The 6,000-nt window shown below is 47.2% G+C and overlaps 1 protein-coding gene and 6 non-coding genes across 7 annotated transcripts in view; all 7 read left to right on the forward strand.

The window, feature by feature from the left end:
• LOC146790227 (zinc finger BED domain-containing protein 5-like) overlaps positions 1–6,000 on the forward strand; it is a 46,960-nt gene that overhangs the window by 29,141 nt on the left and 11,819 nt on the right. The gene's annotated exons all lie outside the window — the stretch shown is intronic.
• Positions 137–248, forward strand: TRNAL-CAA (transfer RNA leucine (anticodon CAA)). Its single transcript has 2 exons — positions 137–174; positions 203–248. It is a non-coding gene; the product is annotated as a tRNA-Leu (tRNA).
• On the forward strand, positions 1,643–1,715 carry TRNAV-UAC (transfer RNA valine (anticodon UAC)). Its single transcript has one exon. It is a non-coding gene; the product is annotated as a tRNA-Val (tRNA).
• TRNAP-CGG (transfer RNA proline (anticodon CGG)) lies at positions 4,014–4,085 on the forward strand. The gene has a single exon. It is a non-coding gene; the product is annotated as a tRNA-Pro (tRNA).
• Positions 4,471–4,543, forward strand: TRNAV-UAC (transfer RNA valine (anticodon UAC)). The gene has a single exon. It is a non-coding gene; the product is annotated as a tRNA-Val (tRNA).
• On the forward strand, positions 5,431–5,503 carry TRNAV-AAC (transfer RNA valine (anticodon AAC)). The gene has a single exon. It is a non-coding gene; the product is annotated as a tRNA-Val (tRNA).
• On the forward strand, positions 5,793–5,904 carry TRNAL-CAA (transfer RNA leucine (anticodon CAA)). Its single transcript has 2 exons — positions 5,793–5,830; positions 5,859–5,904. It is a non-coding gene; the product is annotated as a tRNA-Leu (tRNA).

Below are 6,000 nucleotides of genomic sequence, written 5' to 3' on the forward strand. Positions count from 1 at the left end.
CTTGTGCCTAGCTTTTTTTTTTATCATGCCATGTTGTATTGTGGGGCCTTTACACCTGTGACATTGCTGCGAACGCTGTAAGTGCAAACATTGGCAAGTGCAGACAGAAGAGTCAGACCTGTACATAGCCAGGGCTGTCAGGATGGCCGAGTGGTCTAAGGCGCCAGACTCAAGAGAGCTTGATCTTTAGTGCAACTGAGACTTCTGGTCTCCTCATGGAGGCGTGGGTTCAAATCCCACTTCTGACAGGTCTCTTTTACACCCTTAAATCGTCCTGTTTTTTGCAGTGCATTCCCCACACACCACAATCTTTGCACGGACCTGTAACATATGACGAGAAATCCACCAACGATCAGGCTGGGCCCTCAATCACAATTCCATGTATTCCTGGAAGGGACACCTCAGGCACACCTTCCGTTAAATTTGCACTCCATCACACTAACTGCCGTGCTGGTTTCTCATTAAGCAGTTGATCCCATCTTTGTTGTGAGGCTCTCCTGCCACCTTTTGGGCGGAGAAGGCACTGTCCCTGCAACAACACAGGCAGACATGTTCAACAGGGCTTCCTGGTTATGTGGGAGGAGCAGATTGTCATTGGTCCCCCCTTGCGAATTTTAATTTACATAAGGAAGACGGAGAGGTAGCTGGGAGTAGGCAGTACACACGGACATTGAACTCTATCTTGTGATTTGCAGCCAATTCTAGATTGAGGCAGGAGGAAAGGAGGTGACTTGCCCAACAATGGCCATTCTGGGAATTCAGCCACCCTGGGTCTCCCAGGTGAGTGTTTCAGTCCTGCGAGCCACTCATATAAATCTCGCCTGATCGAGCCTGATCAAGCGCTGAGTGAGCGTGTTTGAATCCAAGAATCAAACGCCTCTTTCTTAGGAGCAAGAATTGGCAGGCCCTCCCTTGCTTCTGGGGTGGAAGTTTATGGGGCAAGGGTCCAGGACTTGCAGAGAAGTACAAGTGCCAGAAAGTGCCTGCAGTTCTTATCAGTGCCTTTTTTCTGCTCACTGGCAGCTAGGATATTGGCTGATCCCTTCCTTGCAAGAGTGAAAAAAACAACACCTTGAGAGAAAACATGACTTTTTGTGGCTCACATAGAGAGAGAGCAGCCAAATAGCACTGCTTTGTTTCTGAAAGACGCATCAGAAATTGTTCAAATTGCCGACAGGGGAGTCAGGCTCGTTGGTCTAGGGGTATGATTCTTGCTTCGGGTGCGAGAGGTCCTGGGTTCAAATCCCGGACGAGCCCATGCTGTGGAATTATTTTTAGGCTGCTTATTATATAGGACCATTTCTTCTTTTCAATGCTATAAGACGCCGTGTATGGTGAGAAAGTTCCTTTCCCTGCACGCTGTTTCCCACTTTTGGCGTATAGAATTTCAGTGCCGGACTTCTTTGCAACTGCTTTTCTGGGGTGGACCATCAGTGTAGGAACATTAAATTCAAAGTGTTTTTCTAGTGTGATTTCAGGTATGGTTTTAAAATCGCCTGTTGGAATAAAAGTGGTCCTCGTTCCTTTCTTCCAAAGAAAGAGATCGGGTAAGGAGGGTCCAACATTGATCTTCATGGACATTGGCCCTTGGTCTGTGCTTTCCAGCCCACTACATGCCAAGAAGATTGCTGCAAGTGTATCTGTTTCTGTGGTGTAGTGGTTATCACGTTCGCTTTACACGCGAAAGGTCCCTGGTTCGAGACCGGGCAGAAACAGCAGCTTATTGTTTGCATTTACTCTCTCAACTTATAGGAAAGCTGAGATAATGGAGGCTGTCTATCCCTCACCAGCGTGACGTACTGTGCTCCAGGGGCATCAGTGACAGCTCAAAAAGAGAAGTGACGATAGTTTGCGCCATTCGTTTGCACTTCCTTTTGTACTGAAGGGTGGGCCTACTTGATGAAAGCAAGGCATGAGAGCAGAAATTGTTTTATTGTCCTCACCGAGAGCATACACCTAGAGCAAACAAAATGTCTGAAGGATAGAGGCATTTTCATTTCTTGTTCGATGACGGCCATGGAAAAGACAGCAACCATATTGCAGAAGAGAGCAGCATGTGCAGTTGCTTGCTTTGGGTGAATCATTCACCAACTCGCTGCCAATAACCCCCGGAGCCAGTGCAAAAGGTGACTCTTGTGTGCCTCGGCTCGTTGGTCTAGGGGTATGATTCTCGCTTAGGGTGCGAGAGGTCCTGGGTTTAAATCCCGGACGAGCCCTTTTTTAGAGGTAAACATACGAATCCTACTCAAAACTCACAATGCCTGACTATTTCTCATTACACTCGGCGCATTGTTGCACAAATTATTTTGAACCTCAGAAGAAAAACGGATATCCATGCTTTTTCTGCCTTCATGCTTAGTCTGTGTGTGTCCCAGGTGATGCTTTCCCAAGCTGTACTTGCTGGCATTTAGGCATCAGATATTTGTCTGTCGATGCCTGCATAAGTACATTTTTAATACGTCTAATTGCAAGCATGTTGGCTGATATCTCTGCAGTTTTCACACTTGCTCCTCCCTTTCTGAGTGGCTGCTGATACAGCAGAATAGAAGTGGAGAGAATCCTTGAGAGTTACCTTGCTCTAACAGTAAAACACAGCAAGTTAGTTTCTGTAGTGTAGTGGTCATCACGTTCGCCTAACACGCAAAAAGTCCCCGGTTCGTGACCGGGCAGAAACACTGTGCATGAGCTGCTTTTATGTGCCCCCTCTAAAACCTTATTATCTCAATGCAAGCTTAAGAAGAGGCGGTCCTTGAACCCAGCGAGCCGTGGGAAACTTCCTTTACTTTTCCAAGACGAAACAAAGTAATCCGCATCCATCAGTGGTCGCTCTTGTGCCTAGCTTTTTTTTTTATCCTGCCATGTTGTATTGTGGGGCCTTTACACCTGTGACATTGCTGCGAACGCTGTAAGTGCAAACATTGGCAAGTGCAGACAGAAGAGTCAGACCTGTACATAGCCAGGGCTGTCAGGATGGCCGAGTGGTCTAAGGCGCCAGACTCAAGAGAGCTTGATCTTCAGTGCAACTGAGACTTCTGGTCTCCTCATGGAGGTGTGGGTTCAAATCCCACTTCTGACAGGTCTCTTTTACACCCTTAAATCGTCCTGTTTTTTGCAGTGCATTCCCCACACACCACAATCTTTGCACGGACCTGTAACATATGACGAGAAATCCACCAACGATCAGGCTGGGCCCTCAATCACAATTCCATGTATTCCTGGAAGGGACACCTCAGGCACACCTTCCGTTAAATTTGCACTCCATCACACTAACTGCCGTGCTGGTTTCTCATTAAGCAGTTGATCCCATCTTTGTTGTGAGGCTCTCCTGCCACCTTTTGGGCGGAGAAGGCACTGTCCCTGCAACAACACAGGCAGACATGTTCAACAGGGCTTCCTGGTTATGTGGGAGGAGCAGATTGTCATTGGTCCCCCCTTGCGAATTTTAATTTACATAAGGAAGACCGAGAGGTAGCTGGTAGTAGGCAGTACACACGGACATTGAACTCTATCTTGTGATTTGCAGCCAATTCTAGATTGAGGCAGGAGGAAAGGAGGTGACTTGCCCAACAATGGCCATTCTGGGAATTCAGCCACCCTGGGTCTCCCAGGTGAGTGTTTCAGTCCTGCGAGCCACTCATATAAATCTCGCCTGATCGAGCCTGATCAAGCGCTGAGTGAGCGTGTTTGAATCCAAGAATCAAACGCCTCTTTCTTAGGAGCATGAATTGGCAGGCCCTCCCTTGCTTCTGGGGTGAAAGTTTATGGGGCAAGGGTCCAGGACTTGCAGAGAAGTACAAGTGCCAGAAAGTGCCTGCAGTTCTCATCAGTGCCTTTTTTCTGCTCACTGGCAGCTAGGATATCGGCTGATCCCTTCCTTGCAAGAGTGAAAAAAACAACACCTTGAGAGAAAACATGACTTTTTGTGGCTCACATAGAGAGAGAGCAGCCAAATAGCACTGCTTTGTTTCTGAAAGACGCATCAGAAATTGTTCAAATTGCCGACAGGGGAATCAGGCTCGTTGGTCTAGGGGTATGATTCTCGCTTCGGGTGCGAGAGGTCCCGGGTTCAAATCCCGGATGAGCCCCTGCTATGGAATTATCTTTAGGCTGCTTATTATATAGGACCATTTCTTCTTTTCAATGCTATAAGACGCCGTGTATGGTGAGAAAGTTCCTTTCCCTGCACGCTGTTTCCCACTTTTGGCGTATAGAATTTCAGTGCCGGACTTCTTTGCAACTGCTTTTCTGGGGTGGACCATCAGTGTAGGAACATTAAATTCAAAGTGTTTTTCTAGTGTGATTTCTGGTATGGTTTTAAAATCGCCTTTTGGAATAAAAGTGGCCCTCGTTCCTTTCTTCCAAAGAAAGAGATCGGGTAAGGAGGGTCCAACGTTGAGCTTCATGGACATTGGCCCTTGGTCTGTGCTTTCCAGCCCACTACATGCCAAGAAGATTGCTGCAAGAGTATCTGTTTCTGTGGTGTAGTGGTTATCACGTTCGCTTTACACGCGAAAGGTCCCTGGTTCGAGACCGGGCAGAAACAGCAGCTTATTGTTTGCATTTACTCTCTCAACTTATAGGAAAGCTGAGATAATGGAAGCTGTCTATCCCTCACCAGCGTGACGTACTGTGCTCCAGGGGCATCAGTGACAGCTCAAAAAGAGAAGTGACGATAGTTTGCGCCATTCGTTTGCACGTCCTTTTGTACTGAAGGGTGGGCCTACTTGATGAAAGCAAGGCATGAGAGCAGAAATTGTTTTATTGTCCTCACCGAGAGCATACACCTAGAGCAAACAAAATGTCTGAAGGATGGAGGCATTTTCATTTCTTGTTCGATGACGGCCATGGAAAAGACAGCAACCATATTGCAGAAGAGAGCAGCATGTGCAGTTGCTTGCTTTGGGTGAATCATTCACCAACTCGCTGCCAATAACCCCCGGAGCCAGTGCAAAAGGTGACTCTTGTGTCCCTCGGCTCGTTGGTCTAGGGTTATGATTCTCGCTTAGGGTGCGAGAGGTCCTGGGTTTAAATCCCGGACGAGCCCTTTTTTAGAGGTAAACATACGAATCCTACTCAAAACTCACAATGCCTGACTATTTCTCATTACACTCGGCGCATTGTTGCACAAATTATTTTGAACCTCAGAAGAAAAACGGACATCCATGCTTTTTCTGCCTTCATGCTTAGTCTGTGTGTGTCCCAGGTGATGCTTTCCCAAGCTGTACTTGCTGGCATTTAGGCATCAGATATTTGTCTGTCGATGCCTGCATAAGTAAATTTTTAATACGTCTAATTGCAAGCATGTTGGCTGATATCTCTGCAGTTTTCACACTTGCTCCTCGCTTTCTGAGTGGCTGCTGATACAGCAGAATAGAAGTAGAGAGAACACTTGAGAGGAACCTTGCTCTAACAGTAAAACACAGCAAGTTAGTTTCTGTAGTGTAGTGGTCATCACGTTCGCCTAACACGCGAAAGGTCCCCGGTTCGAGACCGGGCAGAAACACTGTGCATGAGCTGCTTTTATGTGCACCCTCTAAAACCATATTATCTCAATGCAAGCTTAAGAAGAGGCGGTCCATGAACCCAGCGAGCCGTGGGAAACTTCCTTTACTTTTCCAAGACTAAACAAAGTAATCCGCATCCATCAGTGGTCGCTCTTGTGCCTAGCTTTTTTTTTTATCATGCCATGTTGTATTGTGGGGCCTTTACACCTGTGACATTGCTGCGAACGCTGTAAGTGCAAACATTGGCAAGTGCAGACAGAAGAGTCAGACCTGTACATAGCCAGGGCTGTCAGGATGGCCGAGTGGTCTAAGGCGCCAGACTCAAGAGAGCTTGATCTTCAGTGCAACTGAGACTTCTGGTCTCCTCATGGAGGCGTGGGTTCAAATCCCACTTCTGACAGGTCTCTTTTACACCCTTAAATCGTCCTGTTTTTTGCAGTGCATTCCCCACACACCACAATCTTTGCACGGACCTGTAACATATGACGAGAAATCC

This window comes from Triturus cristatus, chromosome 10 (assembly GCF_964204655.1).
Source record: "Triturus cristatus chromosome 10, aTriCri1.1, whole genome shotgun sequence".
Taxonomy (NCBI): Eukaryota; Metazoa; Chordata; class Amphibia; order Caudata; family Salamandridae; genus Triturus; species Triturus cristatus.